The sequence below is a fragment of the Pleurodeles waltl genome, chromosome 4_2, assembly GCF_031143425.1.
Source record: "Pleurodeles waltl isolate 20211129_DDA chromosome 4_2, aPleWal1.hap1.20221129, whole genome shotgun sequence".
NCBI lineage: Eukaryota > Metazoa > Chordata > Amphibia > Caudata > Salamandridae > Pleurodeles > Pleurodeles waltl.
The window spans coordinates 53,121,405-53,146,782 of NC_090443.1; the positions used below are offsets into that span (position 1 = coordinate 53,121,405).

At 42.6% G+C, this 25,378-nt stretch overlaps 1 protein-coding gene across 3 annotated transcripts in view; it reads right to left on the bottom strand.

Annotated features, from left to right (window-relative positions):
• Positions 1-23,595, bottom strand: part of TROAP (trophinin associated protein) — a 155,209-nt gene extending 131,614 nt beyond the window's left edge. Inside the window, exon 1 of one of the 3 annotated variants that reach the window (XM_069230622.1) lies at positions 23,549-23,595. The gene's annotated coding sequence lies outside the window, so the exon portion shown is untranslated. The other 2 variants (XM_069230620.1, XM_069230621.1) reach the window with 2 other exon arrangements.
• Positions 23,596-25,378: the final 1,783 nt, after the last annotated feature.

Genomic DNA, 25,378 nt, shown 5'->3' on the forward strand with positions numbered 1-25,378 from the left:
ATGAAAAACCACTCTAGTGCCATAATGATGGAACTAGGCCGTGAGCACAATACTACGTGGCGTGGGTTATACTTTCAAAAAATTCAAAGTTACCATACTCAGCAGTTCACATATGGGTGCAGCTTTAACTCCCCCGCAGTTGAGCATGGGCATGTAATGCAAGCAGAGCACCTGTGTAAACACTGGTCTCTTTTGGGGCGGGGGTAGTACAAGTGGTGTTGGTACTCGAAACAGGGAATTTGGGGAGCTGAGTGGGTTGGGAGAGTTTATGATGATTTATTGACTTAAAGCACTCGTGTGGCACACTACAGAATCGTCTAGCTACCCAAAGTATATCACAGTCAGCGGAAACTGGAACGAAGTCACTAGCCAGCCACGCCAGATCCATTAGGTGAAAGAACCCTTTTGCTTGAACTGAAATCTCAAATGTTGGTCTTATCGTTTCAGTAAGTCTGGCAGGGCATTCCAGATTTTGCCACTGACAGTTATTTCAATCAAATACACTTTTCCCTGCTGCTCTCAATACTGGATTGGCTTAGGGAATGCAAGTTGGCCCGTAGGAAACTAGATCCTGCTCCTTATAGGACACACTAAACGAGTTACAGAATTTTGAAACACATGGTGAAACTCCTCCGCCCTGACTGAGGCGCTTCGTAATGGAGCACATCAAACTAACTTGCTAACTCATGGGTATACTTTTTGGTTGAAAACAAGTGGAAGATTGTTGTATTAATTTAAACAGTGACTAAATATAGTTATATGGCCAAGGGGTCCAGAGTAACTAGAATTTGATGCTGCCTTGCACCCTTACGTACTTTTGGTTTTCTTCAGGTTTCCATTTGTGGCTTTACCTCTCCTATGTACCTACAAGAAAGCATGCAGGTGGCAAATATGACTGGCCGGACTACTAACTAAATTATCAGTCTGGGCTGCACCAATGATAAGTTGTTTCTGGTAGCTGAACTTCAGTGTCGATTCATTACATTCTGATTCAGAGACCAAAAAATATATCAGGAGTGCCCCTAAAAGTCCAAGAGGACTGGTTTTGCTAGCTTAGGATCAGATTATTAGGATGTAATAACTAATTCCCAAATCAAACAAGCACCGACAAAGCTAATAGGTCTTGCCTATGCAGGAGTTACTGGCTTTAGTCATTTGTTTTAGCCATGTTTTACACCAGTGTGGCTGCTGTCCAGCATGGCTAAATGTTAGTGCACGGGATAGACTGGAGTGGTAGAGAGTGTAGTCGACTTGCGTAGAGTGGAGTGGGGGTACAGTGGGGTAGAATGAGGTGGATTGGAGTGGGGAAGATTGGAGTGGTGGAGTTGTGTATTTTGGGGTGGTAGAAAAGAGTGGAGTAAATTGGGGTACATAAGCAGGGTAGATCAGGTTTGACTGGCGTAGAATGGAGTGGCATATACTGGGGTAGACTGAAGTGGGGGTCGACTGGAGTGAATTCTGGAGGACTGGATGGATTAGAGAAGGGTAGAATGGAGTGGGGTAGTTTTGAGTGTGCTAGGCTGGAGAGGGGTAGATTAGAGTGGGGAGTAGTGTAGATTAAATTCTGTTAGACTGGAGTGGGGTAGAGTGGAATACAGTAGAGAGGGGTGGATTGGATTGGAGTGGGTAGATTGAATTGTGGTAAAGTGGGATCGATTGGGGGGTGGAGCAAAGTGGAGTGGGGTATATTGGGTAGACTGAGTAGACTGGAGTGGGTATACCGGAGGGGGCTAGATTTCCGGTAGAGTGGAATAAAATGGAGTAGAGTAGATTGGAGAGGAGTGGGGTGGAATGGAGTGAATTAGGTTGAAGTGGAGTAGCTGTGAGTGGAGTGTGGTAGATTGGATGGTGGTAGATTGGAGTGCGGTATATTGGAGTGGAGTGGGGTATATCCTGGTGTGGTGATGTAGATTGAACTGAAGTAGTTTGGGGTAGATTGAATTGAGGAAGACTGGGGTGGAGTGGTGTAGATTAGGGTGGAGTGAGGGTGAGCAGAGTGCGGTAGATCCAGGTAGAGTCTAGTGGGATATACTGGGGTAGATTGGAGTGTGGTAGATTTGGGAAGAGTGGAGTGCAGTGGACTAAGGGTAGATTTGGGTAGAGTGGAGTGTGATAAAGTGGAGTGGGGTATATTGTAGTGGTGTGGGGTAGACTGGTATAGAGTGGGGTAGACTGGGTGGAGTGGGAGAATGTGGTACAGTGGTGTAGACTGGAGTAGAATAGATTGGTGTGGGTAGATTAGGTGGAGTGAGGTAGACTGCAGTAGAGTAGATTGAGAGGGATGTATTTGGGTAGACTGGAGTGGGGTAGATTAGAGTGCAGTGTGGTTAGATAGGCTGGGAAAGAGGGGAGTGGGGGTAGATTAGGGTGGAGACGGGTAGACTGTAGTGAGAGACTGGGAGGATTATGGTAGGGTACAGTGAACTGGGTATACTGAAGTGCGACAGAGGAGTGCTAAAAGTTGGAATGGGGTAGATTGGAGTGGAGTAGGATAGAGTTGTGTAGGTTAGATTGGAGCAGGACAGTTTGGGTTAGGGTGGGGTAGAATGGAGTGGAGTAGATTGGATGGGGTAGACTGAAGAGGGGTGGGGTAGATTGGAGTAGAGTGGGTTAGATTGGACTGTAGTCGGTTAGATTGCACTGACGAAGGGTAGATTTGAGTGGCATGTGGTAGAGTGGAGTGAGGTAGATTGGAGTAAATTAGAGTGGCATGTGGTAGACTGGATTGGGGTAGATTGTGGTAGACTGGAGTAGGGTAGACTGTGCTTGAGTGGGGAAGACAGAGGTGGAATGGGGTAGGTTAATGTGGAAAGGAGTTGGATAGATTGCAGCAGAATTTGGAGTGGGGTAAATTGGAATGAAGCTGGGTATATTGGACTGGGTAGACTGCAGTGGAGGCAGGTAGACTGTAATGGGTTGTATTGTATAAACTGAAGATGAGTGAATTGGGGTAGACTGAGGTAGATTTGGGTGGAGTGCGGAAGATTGGAGTGCTGTGGGGTTGACTGGGTTAGATTGCGTGGAGTGGGGCAGATTGGAGTGGGGTAAAGTAGATTGAGGGGAGTAGATTATAGTGAAGTGGAACTGAGTGGGGTAGATTGGGGTATACTAGAGTGGAGTGGGGTATGTGGAGAGTCGTGGAGTGGAGGGGCACAGAGTGCAGTGGCGTATTGTGTTGTGGAGTCAGACGTAGACTGGAGTGTCATGGAATGTAGCGGAGTGTCTTACAGTGGAGGGGAATACAGTGGAGTGGCATGTTGTACAGTGAAGTGGAGTTTCTTGGCATACAGTTGAGCATGCATGGTGTGGTAGCACACTACTATTACAGACAACACATGTTCAATTGAAATAATCATTACATTTGAAACAAAGTATAGTTTTACTGCACACAAACGATAATGTGTGTAAACGTCTTCACCTAGTATACTGATGTGTTTTGATCACATTTAAATATTCCACCACACTTTAGAATTACAAAAAAAAAGTGTTTCATATACACTAAATCTACTATAGTCTGTAATATCAGCGCAGTTTATTTTTGTTGTGTGCTAAAAGAAAAAAAAAAAGCACACACAAAGACACACATATCAGCAGGATTGTCACAAATTCTCTCTCCTTGAAGCCAGAGAAAGAAAATAAACAACAAGCTCATTGGAAGAGAGAGTCTGACCTAAAAGAATAGAACCTCCATCAGAAATTCGCCCAACAAATGTTTATGAGAAATCACCCTATAAAAAAGACTGGGGTTCAAGCCGTGGTCCATTAAAAACTATAGAACAAACTTCACCCTAGGTTATACTGCTTCAGAATGCAAATCAGTTCTCATTCAACGTTCTCTTTTACACACTCATTTCTTACCAAGAGATCTCCAAACGTACAATCTTGCAACTGAAGATCAACACTATCATTGATATTCCTTTAAGATATTCCAAACCTTTGCACACGTGAAGGCTTCAATAGTTGGTTTGGCAATGCCAAACTGTCCATAACTGTGGGCCTGCTGTCCAATAAAGAATCAATGAATTTTATGCAATTGACCTCCCGACCTTTCTATGTCGCAGGGCATAAACTTGGCACACAATTTTCTCCTGAACATTATCACGATAAATGAAAAAGAGTTAGTTATCTGGACCAGTCATACTATAATGCTGTTCAACTCCTCATTTTCTATCCATTTATGAAGCCCACTGATACACACCATAAATCATTGTACACTGTGAGAAAAGGCTGGACCACCCCATCTTCCTGTTGAATTTCCCCTTACTTAAAAATCCAAAAATTACAATTTAGCAGCTCCACCAATACCTGATAACCATTCTGAATTCAACTGAAGACAGGAGCATAGCAGTGCTTAAATCTCTCAAATCAAAAAGAAAATCTTGAGAAAGACAATGGGGAAATAAAAATCACTTTTAGGCCTCGAAAAATTATAAAAATGTCACAAGACCTGAGGTCGAGTGGATTATTCAAGTTACTCGACCTGAAGTTATTATAACATTTTATAATTTTTCAAGGCCTGATAGTGGTTTTCCCATTGTCTTTCTAAAGATTGTAATGTACTTGACCCGAAAAAGGGTCTCAAATTGTGTGATCCTAGGCAATTCCTTTACAGAGTCGCCTTTTTCTTCATTCTCACATACAAGTGAACCTTCAAATATGTGAGCTTAGCAAATATGCTGCACAAAAAAACGACTTTGATTAAATAGACAAAATGTTTGCTCCATGTATAATAAGGATCTAGCCCACATATGGGGGACAAATGATCCATGACTTGTCTCTTAGTTTACTAAAAGCATTGGCATCAGATTAAGAGTGTTTCTCAGTTTATTTCTAAACACTCACTTTTAATAAATATATTACTAAAGCATGATGTGGTAGCATACTGTCGTTTACAGACTGTACATTTCCAAGAAATGTCCAAAATCCTTCCCACTGAAGTGATGAGGCGCTGCAGACCAGGTAAGAGGAACACGTTTTATTGGAAGAAGAGGTGAAAGGAACAGGTCCGTTGAGGGCAACAGCTCAGACTCGACTGACTTCAGGAGACTCACATCCTAGAACGTGGAATCTCCCTAGGTCAGCATCTGAGAGCATTCCATCTAAGAAGCAGAACACACTACATATCCCCCTTCTTTTCCCACAACAAAGGAAATAAAACAAATAACAAAAAAACAAAAATAAAATTCAAAGTAAAAATACTTACAAACACGGAACACGAAAATCAGAAAAATTAGCTATGTATCCTAACACGTAATCCTTTAACCAACCAGGAGGTGTCACTTTCCTTTTCCCTCCTACCAAGTCACACTGTTGCACACGATCAGATAAACTCAAATCCCCATTCTCAGAGTCGGCTACTGAGTCACTTGTCACATCCTCCTCACTCAAAGCACAATCATCTAGCACGTGTGGCGATGCATTCCTCTTTAACGCATCGTGAAGAGTAACCTCATCCTCCAACCATTCTGCTCTTCCCTCCTTGCACCTTCTACTGTTAATACAAACACAGCCGCATCCAGATTCCTGTCCATTCCTAAGTAGAACAATGCGCTTAAGATTCGACACCCTACCATCACTCAGTTTTACGGCATTATGCAAAACCTCCATAACTCGCTCAGGATTAAAGTACTGGCTCTCACCCTTTCTTACCTTATAAGGTTTTTTAACTCTAACCCAATCCCCAACATTGATTACCACTGACTTGGCATGATGGAGCTTGTCATAATAAGACTTCGATTTCTCTAGAGACTTATCCAAATTATCCCTTACTTTCTCCATATCCCAGTGTTGGATACCAGTCTTAACCAACCAAGCCGGGTTATGTTTGCATCTCGGACTTCTACCCCTCATAACAATGAAAGGGCTGAGTCCAGTAGTAACATTCTCAGTAATCCTATAAGCCCACACTGCTTTAAAGACAGCAACGTGTCAATCCTCTCCACTATCCATTGCACCCTGAATGATACCTTTAAGGACTCTGTTGAACCTTTCTACTGCGCCATTGCCACTGGGATTGTACAATGAAGTGGTTTTATGCTCAATCCCCACTCTCCTAAAATACTTTTTAGCAGCATCTGACATAAACTGTACACCATTATCACTTAATTTAGAAGGAATGCCTTCAGCCAGGAAAACCTTATCCAAAAACTCCAAAACACTGGTAGTATCTGCTCTTTCCAAAATACCAATTTCAGGCCATTTTGAGAACAAATCAATCATAACTATTACAAACTCTTGAGAGTTACCCACCGGACCCAAGAGATCAATAGCGACATATTCCCATGGTTGCCTAGGTATGAACGTTTGCTGCATAGGCGGTCTAAGGGTACATAAACTCTTGTCTGCGCATGAACACACATGACAAGTTCTGACAAATCTTTCCACTGATTTGTCAACACCTGGCCACCAAAATAACTCCTTAACCACAGACTTAGTTCTAACGATGCCAAAATGGCCCTCATGACATAATTCTAAAATAGCTTCTCTTATACCCGATAGGATAATTCCCCTATCACCTCTCTAAAGAACATTGCTCACAACAGAGTTAATTCCTAACCTCCCCAAAACTCCTGCATTGTTCAGACAGCTGATCCTTCTTAGGCCATCCTTCTAAAACGTATTTTAAAACAGACAGTAAATTGATGTCTACCTCCATTTCCTTCCTCCAACTATCTTCACTCAGTGCAGGGCTACCAGAATCTTGTACAAGAGCCACACTCCACTCATACCACGGATCATCAACACACCTCTCCAGCAAAATAGGTAATCTTGAAAGGCAATCCGCCATTACATTACTTTTGCCAGGTACACACACAATACGATAAATGTAATCCTTTAAGCGCATGGACAACCTTAAGATCCTGGCCGAAGCTAGTACACTTCCTTCACTTGTAAGAAGTTTAATTAAAGGTTTGTGGTCGCACCGAATAGTTACGTCTTTTCCCCACACAAATGCCCGGAAGTGCTCCAAAGCCCAGGCACAGGCTAAGGCTTCTTTCTCTATAACCGAGTACTTTTCTTCCGATGGGGACAATGACCTGGAAGCAAAAATTATAATCCTTTCCTTACCATTACACCCCTTTTGAGATAGCACAGCACCTAGGCCCTTATTACTAGCATCTGTAGTAACAAAAGTATCTAACTTAGGGTCAAAACTTTCCAAACATGCTGCGTTGCTTAAATCACTTTTCACGTTCTCAAACTCTTGATTGCAATGCCTCACTCCACGTGAATGGAGAGTTCTTTTTGAGTAAACCCCTTAAGTTATAAACCTTGCTGGCAAAGTTTGGAATGAATTTGGCACAAAACTCCGCCATGCCCAAAAATTATCTTACCTCATCCTTAGATGTAGGAGGTGATACCCCCACTATAACATTCACCAAGGATGTCTTAGGTTTAACACCCTCACCACTTATCTCATGTCCCAAATACTCCACACTCTTTTTCGCGAACTTGCACTTACTCAGTTTCACAGTTAACCCTTTATCACCTAACACTTCAAACACATGTTGGAACACACGCTCATCATGCATGCTCTTATCTTTCCCAAAGATTAATATGTCATCTTGGAAACACATAACCCCTTTGATTTTCCCCAAAAGTTTGTGCATAAGATGTTGAAAAACAGCTGCTGCAGACGCAAGACCGAAGGGCATCCTCTTGTATTGGAAGCATCCAAAGGGTGTGATGAAGGCTGTTAGTCCCTTGGAATCTTCAGATAAGGGAATCTGATGATAAGCAGACGACAGATCGATAGTAGAAAACCAGCATGCTCCCTCAAGACTAGAAACCATTTCCGTAATCTTGGGTAGGGGAAACCGATCAATCAGAATATTATTATTTAAGTATCTCAAGTCCACAAATAAGCGGATTTTTCCATTGCTGCGCCGAGCTATCACTACAGGCGAAATCCATTCCGAGCTTTCAATTGGCTCTATCACATCTATTAATACCAATTTATCTAGCTCCTTGGAAACTTCTTCTCTGATCATGATCGGCACAGTTCTGACCTTATGAATTTTTGGTACAGCCTCCTTCTTCAATATGATTTTGTGCTTGAAACCAGTAAGTTTCCCCAAACCCTTGCTAAAAACCTTTGGGAATTTAGATTCTATCTTGGGGGTCAAAGAACATTCATCGTTCACCATTAAAACTTTATCTTTGCCATTAGGATCCAAAATCATTTGCAACCGTCCTTGATCCTTCCAACCCAGAACTGACTTCCCTTTTTTAGCCACATAGTTTTCCCCTGGCGTTCCTGTTCTTGAATGAGAATGCCAACCATCTAAAACCTAACAGATCAATCTTATCTCCTGTGTAACTTTCCGGTTGAATGTCTGGTGGAGCAAGCTGTTTACCAATTTTTTCAGTGAAAAATTTGTTCCACACATCCTCGTTCACAATTGTGAAGGGTGAGCCTGAGTCAGCATACATTGTGATTGGCACTCCACCAATTTCCATGTTGCATATGGGTTTATCCTTAGTATTCGCCTCCATTATATTGAGAATGAAATTCTTATCCTCATCAAATCCTCTGGGTTCCGTTGTATTTTCTTCCGTATCACACTTTGCAACATTTTCACCTTCATATATACATTTAATTATTTTCTTTTTACTTTTACAAACTTTTGCAAAATGGCCCACTATTCCACATTTGTTGCACTTCAATTTTAAAGCCGGGCACGACTTGGAGTGAGCCAAGTGGTCCTTGTTATCACATCTGTAACACCTTCTTTCAGGTTCCCCACTCTGAAAGCCCCCTCCAGTTTTGCTATTAGTAATTTTATAAATGCCATCCTCATTTTTCCCAGTAGATTTTATTTCTGAAAAGCATCTTTCAGAGATCTCAGCCTTCCTTACTATGGCTAAAATTTCTTCCAGAGGAGAGTCACCATTTATCCAAAGTCTTTCCTGAATGGATTGATTATTGCAGTGCATAACTACTTGATCTCTAATAAGTTCGTCATGAATTGCCCCACATTTACAGTCAAGAGCCAGTTTCTTTAAGTCCGCAATGTAGTCATCCACCAGCTCACTTTTTTCCTGTTTTCTTTGGAAAAACTTATAACGGACAATTCCCATACAAACTTTTGGAGCAAAATATTTGTTGAGATCCAACATTGCGGCATTAAAAACACAAATATCACCACTTACAGGGTTTTTGGACATCTTATTATATGTTTTGAGACCCATTGGACCCAAGGAATGCAAAAGAATCCTCTTTTTCTGTTCTGCGGACATCTTGTTATCAACGTCAATAGCGCCTAAATAATTTAAAAAATAGTCCTTCCACTCCAACCACTTGATGGGTGGTGAATTACCCATTGCCCAAAATGCTTGCGGGGGAACGATGGTAAAATTGGCTTGCGCCATATCAGAGGCCAATTATAACGTACGCGTGGTAAATTAAGGCGCTGACTTAATAACTAAAATGTTCAACTCCTCCCTTCCCGGACCTGTTCACAACAAAGTACAACCCTTCACAGTAGTAAATTAAACTGTCTTCATTTCCTTCTTTCCTAAAAAAAAAAAATAGTCTTACTTCTTCCTTCTTTTCCCTCTTTTCTCTTCTCCTTTGTGCCAAGAACAATACCCAAAATTGAAGAGGAATGAGAAGAGACCACGTCTCTGTGAATCCAAAATGAACGCCTTAGGACGCTCGGAGAAGGTTTAGAGTTCCGCGTCTCCACGATGTCAATTTCCTAATAACTAGCGTCTCCGTCTCCTAGGAGATGCTAGCGGAAGCGGCGTCAGTCTTCCCCGCGTGTGCGTTGCTGAGGAGACGAACGTGACGCTAGTGGAAGACGCATCAGCCTGTCCGTTGCCTAGGAGACGTTCGAGAGACGCGATGCGCGCTCCACATCAACGGCCATAGCCGTGCGAGAAAACGGGGAAACAGGAAAAACAATTAAATAAAATTAAAAAACAAATCTTCACCGGAAAGTCCTGATCCGGCAGATCAGGTCAGCAGGCACCAGGTATTGCACAGCAAAGCGAGCAATGTGACGAGTGCACAACACCAGCCGAAATCGGGAATTAAGACGAAGGTTCGTCGAAGTCCACTCCTACGTCGCCAAATTGAAGTGATGAGGCGCTGCAGACCAGGTAAGAGGAACACGTTTTATTGGAAGAAGAGGTGAAAGGAACAGGTCCGTTGAGGGCAACAGATCAGACTCAACTGACTTCAGGAGACTCACATCCTAGAACGTCGAATCTTCCTAGGTCAGCATCTGAGAGCATTCCATCTAAGAAGCAGAACACACTACACCCACTAACTTGCAGCTTTACTGAAAACTATAAAGTATCAACAATAATATGTGAAAATTGGGTTTCAGAAAAAATATTTATGTTTTGTACATCACTAAATAAAGAGTACTGATTTGTTTTCGTCCTTTTAAATATTTTTTTTCACCACACAAGTACACACAATTAGCTGTCACAACTACTGAAATATATTATGACATTTTTGTACAGCTGACTTACTGTGAAATTAAAGACTGTATGGTGTCAGGTTTTTCCTAATAAACAACATTTAAATAACATTACAGCAGAGAAGTTAACCTTATAAAATCCTGGAACTCTGCAGTGAGAAGGGAAATTAATTGCAAGGCAAACTGACTTTTGACCTCTGCCTCTCAACAGAGCAAATGTGACAACATAAGATTTAAAGGGGTCTTTATTCCTCCTTTACTTTCTGACTGAACAGAACAGAACACCTGTTCATTACCAGAAGGGACAAGGAGGGCCTAAAAATAGCTCGTCCAGATTTTTTCGAGGCCTGACTATCATAACAAACTGACACTGCCATATCAAAAAGGCTTATTACTTTCAGCACATTTCGATGCTAGCTGCCAACTAAGAAACTTCACAAGATATCTATCTAACTTTAAAATCGAGTAAGTTTTACATTCAATTTTAACCACTCAAAACATATATTCAGCTCCAGCAAATCAGTTCTTGTTCCAAGGCCCTCGATCTACAAAAGTATAGTCTGGCAAAAACAAACAAGGAAATAGAGCTCAAACCTTACCTTAACTTCTCAACCGCAGACTACTCTCGATCAGTTATCTTTTGGCAGATGGTTTCTCCAACCTTACAAACACCTGTGGCACATGACCACCAACAGAAAGACCGAAGTTCAGTGCATAGATTCAAGATCATCCCCATGTATTCTTCATCAGTCATCCCAGCCAGAACTAGACATTACTGCATCCTAGAATCTGGCCATCAGCCCAACAGGCCCTTCCCATTGCACCAGATATGTAGTGGTCCACACCTAGGCAAAGAGACAGAAAGAGCTGCCTACAGTTCAGTTATCAACCTTCATCCAACACAACTACCTTTTCTCCAAAAATCCAGACATGATTATGCCATGACTTTTAATCAGCACTCACTTTGACTTGGGTCAAAATAAAGGTGACAACTGATTAAAATTAAGTAGCACCACCTCTGCTAATGGATTTTTCCCCTGTTTTTGATACTGCCCATGATTGAGTGCTGCCCCAGAGACTTGACTCTAAACTGGACTAATTCTTTGCTCTGTGACAGATCCTTTAACACCACTTATATGTTGTGTAACATTTCCACTGACTTCTGGTGTCCCTCAAAGATCCACCACTGCCCTTCTGCATACATCTAAATTAGCCCACTCCTCGAGTTAAGTTCATCCCTCATCATCAAAGGTTAGAATTAAGCAGATGCCACCCAAATTATAATAACAAACTGAAAACCTCATCTTATCTTCTCTTCATTTCTGGTCTAACAGGCCAATGTCGCCTATCTGCTGCCTAATGAATGCTAACAAATCACCTTAAGCTAGTCACTAGGAGGGATTATGGACTCCTACCCCCATGCCATATGCCAAGCAAGTTACAAGCAAATAATTTTACTTCATGAGATTCATTTATCAAATGTTCTCTTGTCTAGAGTGCTCTCTAAAGAGACAAGTAACCATCACTCAGGTACTCTTAAGTACAGACTACATCAAAGGAACATACCTCATTTCAAGCCCTGTGTCGATGGGATTCAGACGCTAGAGCATGCCCAATGCAAATATGAGACAATTCCTTAACCTTCATTTCTAGATTGCCACTGCAACGTTATTTCAGTCTTTAACCTGGTTGCCGGTCGCCTGATTTGTCATTTTCAAATCAATATCTTTGTTATTCAAGGCTGTGAACCTTTACTACTACACATCCACCAAGTTGTCATTCCGTGACTCCATGTTGATGTTAGTGCTTCCAGAAATTGGACCTCTGCAGCTTGTGAATACACTCCACATAAAACTCTTTGGTCTTCTTCAGCAGCCACAGGAATTATGTGATTCTGCTGGCACAGATGTTTCCACATAATTATGGATTTGCCTCAAACCATCTGCTGCATAATCTGCAGCTTTGAACAAAAAACACAGTTTGTAGCTCAAACAGATGGTGACGTGTATGCATGCAATGAAGGCTCTTCGCAAAGGTTAACTGGTCATCTTTCAGCTGCTCATTTCTGTATTTGGTTGTTAAACTGGCCCTGATCATGCAAATTTTTACCTAGACAATATCATTGTGGGTAAAAATCACTAAATAATGAAGTAATACTATAACAAATTACCTTTTCTTGCGACACAATTTAATAAACCCTGCTGCATAATTTGGTGCCCCGTGCCACAATTTCAGTGGCCCTGGTTATCTTCCAGTGTGCCTCAGTATCATATCACTCCTGCGTGACTGCTTATAGGACACTCAGTGGTTGCCTAACAATTCTTGTACAAGATGGACTTCTGTGGCTCGCCGGTGGACTTGTAAAATACTCTCTTGGTATTTATTTACTAATGCACCCAGTGGCTGGCTTCCTTCCCTTCTAGGGTATTCCATTTACTATATTAATTAATTGCCTACCTAAGAGTCCTTCCGGTAGCTGCACTTCTGGTTGGACTTCTAAACAGTACAGTGGACTTTTTAACAGGTTGCATTGCAATTGTTCCTGGCTGACTCTGTACCGTACGTACACAAGTGGCTTCAACCATGCTTCAAAAAGTTGTACCTCTGTACAGCTGCAGAGTACTCGACAAACAGTATTTCACCAGTGGACCAGAGATGCACATCAATAGCAGCTTCCACTTTCTGATACAGACAACCACTAACTGTAGCAAGCATGGGCATGCATAGCTAAGACTATCCTCACAGTAACATTTATATGTACAGAGATGTCACAGTCCCATGATTAGAGTACATCTCCAAAATTCAAGAAACATCACATCACATGTGCAGGTCAAACTACAACTAACACCCCATATCACCCCTGGATTACAAAAGGACAGCTAAGAAGCAGCTAAAATGCAAAGCACTCTGCCTCTGCGTGAGGGGGAAGAAAGAACCATAATAAAGCTATAATACAAATCTTAGATAAGCTTTACACCTGCATTGTTCCATTATGTCTGTCATTCCCTTGTACAATGGGTTGGGTGGGGAGTTGATACAGAAGTTTAAGTCCCTGAACAATATTTTTCATGAAGTGCCCATTGCCCCAGTGGAGCAAATTATTAGACTGGCAAAATCTTCATATCAATGGGTGTCTATAAACAAGAATGAGCTTGATGCTGTATGTAGGGGAAGTGTGCAGCATTAGTATGTGTAGTCTCCCTTCAAGTGGCTGCTCCTATCATGGTCTCGATTGAAAACACCCAGCCTACGGAGCACAATAATTTCAACTCCACATGTTGCATCCTGTCAGCCTCCTCTTATGATTATGTATCACTGAGATGCCAAAGTCAGTAAAATGAGGCTACAATCCAGGTAGGCTATGGTTAGAGTATCACATACTGTGAGAAGATTACAAATATGGCATGCACAAGCTACAACTAACATGGTATGGGTTCCAGCCAATCGGATATTCATCATTCAGCAACGTACCTTCCATTAAATAAAAATGTGATAACGTGCTATTCCTAGCCTATCTTTCATAACCACCAAAGAAAATTATTACCTGCCAAATTAAAATCAAACACATTAGTCACAACAATTTGAATTCTGAGCTTTTCCCCTCAGAGTTAGCAAAATATCTTGTCCCAGGGAAATAAGGCACTGGTACTAATGTGGTAATAATAATAATGATAGACAGCAACCATTATTGTCTCTCTGCTTAAGTTTTTCTGGGGGTTGGGTGTGTGTGTGTGGGGAGTGTAAAATATCAAAAACATACTCGCAAACATTTTGAAATCTGCACTATTTTAAAACATATAAAACAGAACACTGAGCCAAACATGCATGTATATCCATCTACAAATGTTTGCAACTGGACAAGTCACTAATCTAACTACAGTCAAAGAAAATTTGGGGGAAAATGTCTAATAGTGGGATTAGGTTTAGCTAAACTTTAGGTGAAACATATTTGTGTGTGACCAATATTTTGAAGTCTACGTTTTTAACATGCCAACTGGGCATGCATGCTCTGCATCATCTAGAGAGACAGGTGATAGCTGCAGAAACATTAAGATCATTAGATCTTGATCAAGCAGCAATCACAATTCTCAAAAAGCTCTCAGCAGACAACAAAGCAAATAATGGTGCCAACTCCTTCCTTTACAGATGGAACATGGTATTCTGAGGAAGGATGAAAATAAGCAAAACAAAATTAGCTTGGAGTCCATTTTACAGAGAAGCAGCCAACAATAAAGAGCAGCTGGTCTCCTCTCCTCACTTTACCAGCGGCAGATCATGGCTGGGTCTGAACCACTGACGTGTTTGTCCTCTACCGCACAAGTCCTCCTCCAATTTGGGAGTCCCACATTCGGGCCTGTCTCTGCCTGAGCGATCCTATTTCCCCAGGAAACACACTGCAGTTCACAAGTGATTCAGTGAGTTGTGTCGCCAATGCCCATGTTCTTTATTTTGCTTGATGGGCAACTCAACAGGAGATGTCAGGTCCTTCCTTTGGCCAGCAGAGCATCACGAATGGAATGTGCAGTTATCTTGCTGTCACGTCCCCCCATCCTACTACTGACAATTTACGGAACATAATGAACTTGAACTGCTAGAGACACATACTCAAAAACACACTATGAAGAATAAGCAATTCTCTATTCCAAAACCTGGGCTGGTCCCACTTCCTTTCAAGTTTTCTGGCAGTTCGGAGCAAGGCTTTTGAGGTAATGGAAAAGTGTTGCAGCGTCCTCCCTATTTAGAGAGAGATCCTTGACATCACAAAGGCTTGTGGAACGTGTGGCACTGTTGCCACGGTGACAGTGGAATCAGCATCAGGACCAGGAACGTGGAGGGCTTGTGAGAGCGTCAGCTGAAAGGGAAAGAAGTAGACATGCACCTTGGGTGAGGATGCAGGAAATGAGCAGCTTCACTCTGTCTGCTCCTTTATCTACTGAGTGATTGCGAAAAAATAAATAAAATAATCCAAAGATTCCTACACCTCTTAAAAGCGCGGGGTCTGAGCTTTCTAACAGGTGTAATTTAGGTCCTGCACACTCAAAATGAAAAATTGGGAAAAACAGACCATTTCCTAAATTATTTGACCAAGTTTTGGTATAAAGCCTCAAGGCAGTTTATGGCTCCCTGTGGACATCAGGACCCAATTTCATATCCCAGATAGCTTAGCAGTAGTCTCTAGGACTACTCTATACACTCTGTGCATATGTTTTAGCAAGAACTGAGACATTTTTTGTTTTTTCATGATCAAAGGAACAAAGCCACTTAATTTTCTGACTCTAATGACCGTTAATTCGTTGCTGTGGAAATCAGGACCACATATTATACCTCTAGGACCAGATTTCAGGCCATATGTTTAAAAACAAACTGTAGCATGGGTGTTTTTAGGTTCAAAGGCACAAAGTCACTTTTCTACCCAAGGTCATGAAACTCAACAGTTGGGAAACAGTGCAGGTTTATTTTCACCTGAGAGCTTGTAGAACAAAAAAATAGCATGGTGCAAAGATACCATCAACCCTCCAAGGCATCAGATTTGCGCTTTCTAACAAGTGTATTTAGGTCCGGCGTACTCAAAGAAGGAGTCTGATATCTAGCCTGAGCTTATTAAAACATTTGCAAAACGAGGCAGAAAATATTTTTTTCTAGCTGCCTTTGCTAATTTTCGTTAACCTTCAAGACAGTTTATGAATCCCTGTACTCATCAGGACTCCAAACGATACCTCGGATGGCCTAGTAGTGGTATCTAGGACCCATTTCTAGCCTCTAGGCAACAGTATTATAGTAAGAATAGTGACATTTTTAGGTCTCTAGGTTTGAATGGACAGACATATATTCTTCCAGCTGAGGCCATGGAACTCCTTGTCTCGTATTATTGCCGTTTTTTTACCTGACTGGGTGTGAAAAATATAATGTGATCCAAAAGATACCTAAACCCTGTTAAAACGACAGATTTGAGCTTTCTAGGGAGTGTATTTAAGTCCTTTGTACTTAAAAAATAAGTCTATTAATCAGTCAGAGCTAATTGAAAAAAAAATGTCAAACAAGACAATAAATAACATCCAGACTTATTTTGCTAATTTTTGGGCCTAGTGCATTGGTCCATGTGGGCATCAGGACACTATATCATATCTCAAATGGCCTACAGTAGCCTCTGACCCGTTTCTAAACTTGGGGAAATTGTTTTATAAAGAATTGTGTTTTTTTCGAGTTTTTAAGTAAAAGAGACAATGTTTCCTTTTCCACATGATTCCATGGAACTCCAGCTGGATGTGAAAAAAAATTACCATGGTCCAAAATGATACATAAAACCCTTCACCGCATCACATGTGCGCTTTCTAGCAAGTGTGTTTAGGTCCTGTTTAGTAATAAAAGGTTAGTCTGATTAAGTCAGAGCTATTTGAAAAATTAGCAAAACCAGGCCTAAACTAAATCAAATCTTATTATCCATGCAACTAGTCAATGAAAACCAATGCCCTTATGCACAATAAAAATGCATAAAATCAAACCATTACTCTTATAAGGAATAAATCCATAAAGGAAAGCCATTACACTTGCATCCTATTCAATAGACAAGTGTCATTTGTCCCCTGGCAGAAGGCTTGTTGCTATGTCTTGTTGTCAGCCGTGGCTGCATCGGCCAGGGCGTGCTCCACACCCTCCAGGTATCTCACCATATAGGCGATCAGTTTTTGGTAGGCAGAATTAAGGTAGATTACGGTTGCATGTCTGCATGTAAGGACCCCCAGATGAACCCACAGTGGTTTCAGAGGTCTGAGGCGCACCTTCAAGGTCCTGCAGCACAGGCAGAACACGTGCTACACCATTTCGGGTGTTGGCCTGCAGAACCGGCAAAGTCTGTCTTTTGCAGGCCATCGCTATGGACTCTCATGACTCTTAAAGGCATAATCTAATTTTCTAACTGGTGTTGTTAATTTTTTATATCAACGTTCTTGACAGTCTGTTGGTCCCTGTGGACATCAGGGCACCATATTATACATCAGATAGCCTAGCAGCAGTCTATAGGATCCATTTCTGGTCTCTGGGCACATGATTTAGTAACAACTAAGTCATTTTTTAGGTTTTTGAGTTCAAGGGAACAGTCACTTTTCTAAACAATGCCATGGAATTCAAGAGTCTGGTAACAATGCAGGTTTTTCCCGAAGTGGTTGTTTAAAAAAATACATACTACCCTTCTAAGATCCAGGGGCCATATGTACGAACACTTTTTCCCATAGACATAGAACGGGTAAAAACCTTTAATACATCTGGCCCCAGGTGTGTGCTTTCTAACAAGTGTATTTAGGTCCTTCATACTCAAAAAGTGAGTCTGGTATCCAGTCTGAGCTAAATGAAAAATTAGCATTAGAAAAAAAAAAAAAAACAATGGAAAAATATTTTCTGACTGATCTTGCTCAATTTTGAAATCAACCCCCATGACAGTTCACAGGAGTTTGTGTGAAATCATGACCCCAAATGATACCTCAAATTGCCTAGCAGCAGTTCAAAGGACTCATTTCTAGTTAGGAGTACCGATTTTAGTAAGAATTGTGTCATATTTAGGTTTTCATGTTCAAATACACCCTTTCTACCTTAAGCCACGGAACTATGAGTTGTGCAAGATTGCAAGTGCTCACCCAGACTGGTTAATGGCTGTGAGGGAGAGAAAAAAATAAAATAAATACTTAGCATGGTCCAAACGATACCTAAAAACGTTCAAAGAATCGGATATGAGGGACCCAACAGGTGTATTTGGGTCTCTGTATTAACCAAAGAGGGCTCATTTTCCTAATACTCCTAACCACAAGGTATGGGTGCCAGTGGACAGCAGGACCCCATTTCAAAACTTACTAAAAGCTTAAGTGGCCTAGCAGGTTATATTTCACCAGCAGGGAGCAGACGCCAGTAAATCCCTGACAGCGCTGTCGTTGGGGTTTCATTGCTATTGATCAGTGACGCTTGCCTCTGTGCTCACTGAGGAGCTCACTTTCGGAGGAACTGAAAGGGACCAGACAGAGGAGACCTGAATTAAGGTTAACCTGTTGAAGACATATGTTAACGTTTTTTTTGTAAGGCTCGCCAGTCAGAGAAGGGCTGGGCAAGGGTTGAATAAAATGCAAAGTACTAAATGTGTGCCATGCTGCTTTCCTTGCCGAAATCACATAAGCAGGATAAATCTCAATTCACTACAATGTCCAATTTAAACCTGAAACACCATTGACTACTAAAAATAAAAGTTAAACTGTGTGGGAGCAACCTGTAAAAGGTCAGGTCGACGACGTCTTAATTAAACTGGATAAAGCAAGGGTCTACCGGATCTAAGGAAAGCCCCTGGATCACACGGAGGATTCGGGAAATAAGGGTAACACGAGGCAGGCCAATCGGCTCTTGAGTTGTCAGAACAGAAACCGAACAATCGCTTGGTCTCTCACCGCCCATGTGTAGGGTGCCAGTCGGTCTGAGATCTGAGACATGACAAGACCAGGGTTTGCACGCCTTCATAAGCCTTCTGGAGCTCGAAGTGTAAACCCTTGCTCAAAATGTGGGCCTCCTTGGATCTACCAAGTGTAGGTGGATTCTGGGCCTTTTAAAGGCTGTGTGGCCAGACAGATGTATGCTTTGCAGAATAAACTTCTCAGGCACTGGTGTTAGCACTTCCACAGTCTCTAAATACTCAGAATAACAAGCCTTTGTGAGTTTTGTATATTCTCATAATGTCTGCTAGCTGCGTACTAAGAATATTGCGTGGCAATTTTGGAAACCGGGCGTTTTATTTGTCTAGTGTAGACCAATTGTAGGTCCTAATTATAAAGACTGATGACATGAAGACAAATGCCCCGCTCTGACAGCAGCACTTTATACAAATATATCTGCTGGAGAAAAGAACACGAATATGTCAATCCGAGGTCTCACTTGTGTTGACATGACGATTCCTTAAACTTACACATTCTTCCTACTTACTGACAACTGAAAGGCTATAAATGGTCTTTATACAAAAGAGATGCTGAATAAAATGTTGCTATAAAGAATAAGCAATTCTTTACCTCAATAATCTGTTCGGGTCCCACTTTCTCCTCACAGTCTTTGGACGATCAGAGCCAGGTCTTTGAGGGATATGGCAAAAATGCGTCAGCCACTGGCCTGCCTGGAGGGGAAACTAAGACATCAAAAAGGCCTGTGGAGCTCACGGATGATGCATCGGCAGGTGACTGTAGAATCCAGCGCAGCAGCTGGAAGGGCAGGGATGTTTTTTGAGTGTTAAGTGAAAGGAAAAGACATAGGCCCTCATTCTGACCTTGGCGGGCGGCGGAGGCCGCCCGCCAAAGTCCCGCCGTCAGATTACCGTTCCGCGGTCGAAAGACCGCGGCGGTAATTCTGACTTTCCCGCTGGGCTGGCGGGCGGTCGCCTTCAGACCGCCCGCCAGCCCAGCGGGAAAGAGGCTTCCACGATGAAGCCGGCTCGGAATCGAGCCGGCGGAGTGGAAGCTGTGCGACGGGTGCAGTTGCACCCGTCGCGTATTTCACTGTCTGCGCAGCAGACAGTGAAATACATGTAGGGGCCCTCTTACGGGGGCCCCTGCAATGCCCATGCCAGTGGCATGGGCACTGCAGGGGCCCCCAGGGGCCCCGCGACCCCCCCTACCGCCATCCGGATCCCGGCGGTCCGACCGCCGGGATCTGGATGGCGGTAGGGGGGGTCGGAATCCCCGCGGCGGTGCAGCAAGCTGCGCCGCCGCGGAGGATTCAATGGGGCGGCGGTACACTGGCGGGACCCCGCCAGTGGTGCCGGTCCGACCGCGGCTTTACCGCCGCGGTCGGAATACCCATTGGAGCACCGCCGGCCTGTCGGCGGTGCTCCCGCGGTCCTCCGCCCTGGCGGTCAAAGACCGCCAGGGTCAGAAAGACCACCATAGTCAGGCTACTGCCGAGAAGGGATAGGAATGGGGTACCTTTAGCCAGTCTTTCTCTGTGAGAATTACAAGGGGATAGTGGAAGGCATATTCCTATTGGTAACGGTAGGGCATTTACTGGCTTATTTTCCGTAACACAAGTAGTTCTAAGTCATTTCACTGTCTTTAGTATTTAATGTATGCAAACTTGCATGGAAGGGAGTAGAAGTTGACCATGCCTTTCTGGGGTCTCCCAGCGTCGCTCACTTTTGCTTAGATTAGAAACTTTGTAACTAGTCACAGATACTTTAGTTCTGGCTTCCTGCAGGGCTAGATACAAGTCCGTATTGAGTATACGGTGCAGGTAATCAGAACCTTGGATTTCCTTGCCTGTTGTGCTTGATCTCCCTACTAATCAGCTGTGATATAAGCAGGATTTCGCAGACATATGGATGGAGAGAAGCTGGATTTTATGTTTAGCTAAACCATATGTGTCATATCTTTCTCTTTCGGGAAGGAACAATGTCACAACAGGCCTGAATTATAAAAGGTAATGGCCTCCAATAAAAGATGCGTGAACAAACAATATACTTTTTGGCCTCCCTTGACACTCTATTAACCTCTAGTTGTTTGGAAAAGCAACCCGACCTTTGTATACCGTCATCATCCTGCTTGATGTGCAGGCAGGAAAGATGCAAGAAGACACTGGAAGACACATGCAGCCTTTTGGTTCCAGCTGTCTGTTCCTGGATCAGGAGTGATACGACAAATGTACCTTTCAGCTATCTGTAATTTTATGTATCCAATTACCTGTGGAGGACATCGGAAGGCTTAGTTTTCTTAGGTGCCAGGGCTTCTTGTCCTTCCATCTTCAGCGTGATACAGGTACACGCGTGGTGAAGCTCACACGGACAGAGGTACACTCCAAGGCTATATACGAGACGAGAGTTCATGCAAATGCATTAAGGCCATCAGGCTTGGAACTTGGGCCACCAAATAACAACAATGGTTGAAAGCTGGGGGGCTGCGTTCCAGATAAGTACAGGAATGGGCCATTCTTCAAAGAGCCATTGGCTACTCGGTCTGGGGGAGGTAGGAGACGGCAAGGTCCTTCATCCCACCTGCACAAAGGAGATGGCCCTGGCCACAAGGTGCGTGAGGACCTCTGCCATATTCCTCTGGCCCAATGAGGACATTGGAGATCCCATCAAGTGACATGCTATGACAGTTGTTGACAGCTTACAATGACAATCAAATACTGGATATTAACAAAGTCCGTCGCAACACCATTTTTCCCTTCAACCTATGCCTACTCAGGACCATAAACTTTAAACAAAATATCTCTGAATAGGCAAACTAATAAAATATCCAGCTAAGTAGACTATGATTTCAAGTAATACCATAAAGGGACCTGTATAGCTGCTAAAAGCTGCCTGTTTTCATAAAATCGTAAACTACTTGCGTTTCTTCCACACGTGTTCATTCATCACACTAAGTGCTGCATACCATAAAAAGATAACCGCACCTCAGTTGTTATCACGCATGACATGGAAACACTTCCCACATAGGCTCAAACAAAGAATGCGCTCCCAACAACACACATGCATGATGAAGTGTGCTACCATATAACACAATACAATGATAGGGCCATATATGTCGACAAGCCAAGAATTAACCTGCAGCGCTACTCAGTTACTGCTCCTATTTTGTTACCAGAGAATGAATGGCCACTTACACAGAGTTTGGAAATGAAAGGACAGGGAATTTGAAGAAAACACGGTTGAAAATGGTCACCGCACAGCACTTTGAAAGCTCTGTGTGAACAAAAACGCTACATGTATTTAAACTGTAATTGATACTTTTAGAACTACATTTTGGAAAATGTAGATATGACTCCACTGGGAACCTTTTTGTCTACAAATCTATACCCCGGCAGGTCCATGTTATCTCCCACACTATTATTGTTTTCTTTAAAAATGTTAGTGGTCCTCTCCTGGATTATGACCTGTCTAACACCCGTTCAAAATGATAATCTACTGTAAATCCTGCTCTCTCTTTACAAGGATTTTGCCCAACGTTTCTGTGTTGATTCTGTTTGACAAGTGTAGAATACACCTGTAAATCCAATACATTTGAAGAAACCTATGTTCCAATTACTTTATTTATGTACTATTGGCTGCTTGTATACACTTGTAATTCCTGTCCAGCGCTTCAAAACCAAATCGGGCTAAGTAACGGAATAGAACTACAAAATAATGCTATCACAAAATTTCAGTAACTCATGTAAGTGGCAGACACTTCTGTGCCTCATGGTCTTCATTGGCAACGCATAAATCATACGCATCTAAATACAAAGTGTAAACGTATGTGGAATTAAAACAGCAATCGATCACTCGAATGCAGGGTCACCAGACATCCCTGGTCTACTGGATCGGTTTCATCACTTTCGCCCAAATGACACTTGCAGACCGGGTTCAGGTGAGCACAAGCACTACACTTCAAACGTTGATCGGCTCACACACCCATCAGGGTACAAGAAAATGTTGACATCGTTACATACATGTCAAGCTTTTGTGTCATTTGCTAGCCTACCACTGAAAAAGGTCTGCTTTGTGCCAGGCAACGACACTGGTGGAACAAAAGAATAAGAGATCATTTAAGATGGCATCACTGCCCCGGGAGAGCCCCGTGGCCCAGCGTCACAATCCTAGTCCACTCTTCACTCAACCAGTCTCTGTCATGTTTCGCTGCCGAACTAGACAACTGCAAACTGGATCACAAAAATTGCATTTCATTTCCCTTGCGCAAACACTATAACGCCACACGTATTACAGTCCACTGCTATTTTATATAATTTTGCACGCAGGCAATGCTAAGTTTATTTTTCCCGTGATCGCTCCGGGCTTTCATCTTTTTTTAAAAATAATTGTTACCCTACTGTAAGGTCACAAAAACAAAATCGGAGCGTACTGCTCAGTGTGAGAGTGGCAAGTAGTGAATAAGATCACGGGTCCCGTTAACAAGAGACAATCACCGTGAGCTCTTACTCACTTAGACACTTGCCTTCCATAGTCCCCAAATTGTCATTTGAGGATGGAGTACAACACCTTGTAAGTATAGAGTTTGATTGCGCGTCATTTACGGCGTGCACGTTACACCCTAGTTCTAACACCCAACTTCGTAAACCCAGGTTCTACTCACTCTGCCCAGCGAAGCCATGCCCCTACTACTCACCCCTTCAGGTCCCCGTCCTCCTCCAATTCGTAAAATAGCAGACTCTCGTAATTGGCTAAGGCTTCACGGAAGACGTGACAGTGAAGTGACTTCCGCAACCAATCATCATCCTAGATTGAAATCCTCAGTACGAATGAGCAGGCGCAAATCGCTGCTCGCCTCCCATAGGCACTCCAGTCACCGAACGCCCGCCAATGAACACATTCCTGTGCTGAGTGTGTAGCTATCTAGAGCCACCGCCAGTGGGTCTCGCGAGATTATAAAGGTACGTTTTATGACTCAAAGCCTGCTTTCTTGAAGGTAGCCAGTTGATTCGTCAGCTAGATCGAAAAGAAAGGATGACAGCACCTCAATATCGAGATTTCTTTGGCAACCCCTGTCGGCCATCTTGAGGTAGGATTAGCCTCACGTTCATTCTCAGTTGGCGCCCTAGAGAGAATAGAGTATGGGTACTTGCACACATTCTCACATGAGCTAAAAAAGTTCGCTATGTGGTGTGAGCGAAGGCCGCAGTGATGCCAGCAGGGTGGCTGGCAGGGAAGGTGCAAGGTGGATATAACTTGAATTTTATGGCAAGACCGGAGGCTCATATTATGCTAATCTTTTCTTATTTAATAAATAGCAGCAGTCAAGAAAAAAACAGCAACTCCCAGAAGGCCAAAGGAAAACGGGCCAATGGGAGACAAATAGTAGTTTAAGCAGTCCACCCATGACAGGTGATCAGACCCCTAAATAGTATCTTGACTGTGAACAGCTCTCTTTTCTTGCTGCTCGCAGTCGAGATAAGTATTTTACATTTAAGCTCAGTCATTTTGTTATATTCGACTTTATTGTGAACGTATTTTGTTTTCATGTATTATCGCTTTTGCCGTGTTACACAGCCTTTTATTGCCTGTTTTTTTTTATCAAGCAGCGTGTAGCTGCAATGTTTTGGTCTTGTGCCGGCTCTACTTGCGCGTGTGTGCTCCTCGTTGTTGCCGGCATTCTAAACTGCCGTTTCTGAGCAGCGCGACTTCATTTTCCTGTCAGCGCGTCTCAGAAACAGCAATCTGAAGCCCGTATTCGTGTGTTTTGCCTTTTTTTTAGCATTTCTTACCCGTAACTTGGCTCCAGTTTCCTCTTGGGGCATATTTTCTCCGCCTCTAGGCGGAGCTTAGTAGTTTCCTTTTCTCTGTTAAAGAGATATTAACCTTTTCACTGCCTACATTAGTTCCTTGTTGTTTTTCTTTATTTAATTCAATTTATCTATGGAAGTGGAGGGCTCTTTTAACAAAAATGCCCTGGAGGAGGAGGAACAAATTAATGATCAGCTTACTGGTTTTATCCAGAGTTCTGTTGAGCAAGCTGTATCATCCTCTATAAATAAATTATCAAAAAATTTAGAGAATTCAAATTTAAATTTGTTTTCTAAGACAGTTTTGTCCCATTCTGCGGGGGAAAGCAGAAAAAGCCCAATTTTAAAATATATATATAAAAAAGGTGTTGGCTAGTGAGTTTTCTTCACAAAAGGCAGAGGACAAGGTTCCTCATAAGGCTCCTATAAAGGAGGGTTCTAAGGTTTTACACTCTCAACCGCCGCTCAAGTGTACAAAAAAAATCAAAAAATATTACTGCGCCTATTGTGATTTCCAGTATTATAGATACTGATAACGATGGTACTGATTCCGTCTCTGACACAAATTTTTCAGATGACGATGATTCTGTTTTTTCTCCTCCTCTAAAGAAAACAAAAATGATGGTGCATGAGACTACCCAGCCTCTAGTAGTTGCTGATGCGGAGGGGGTTCCTTTGTTCAACCCAATACATATACATCACCCCAATCCAACGGA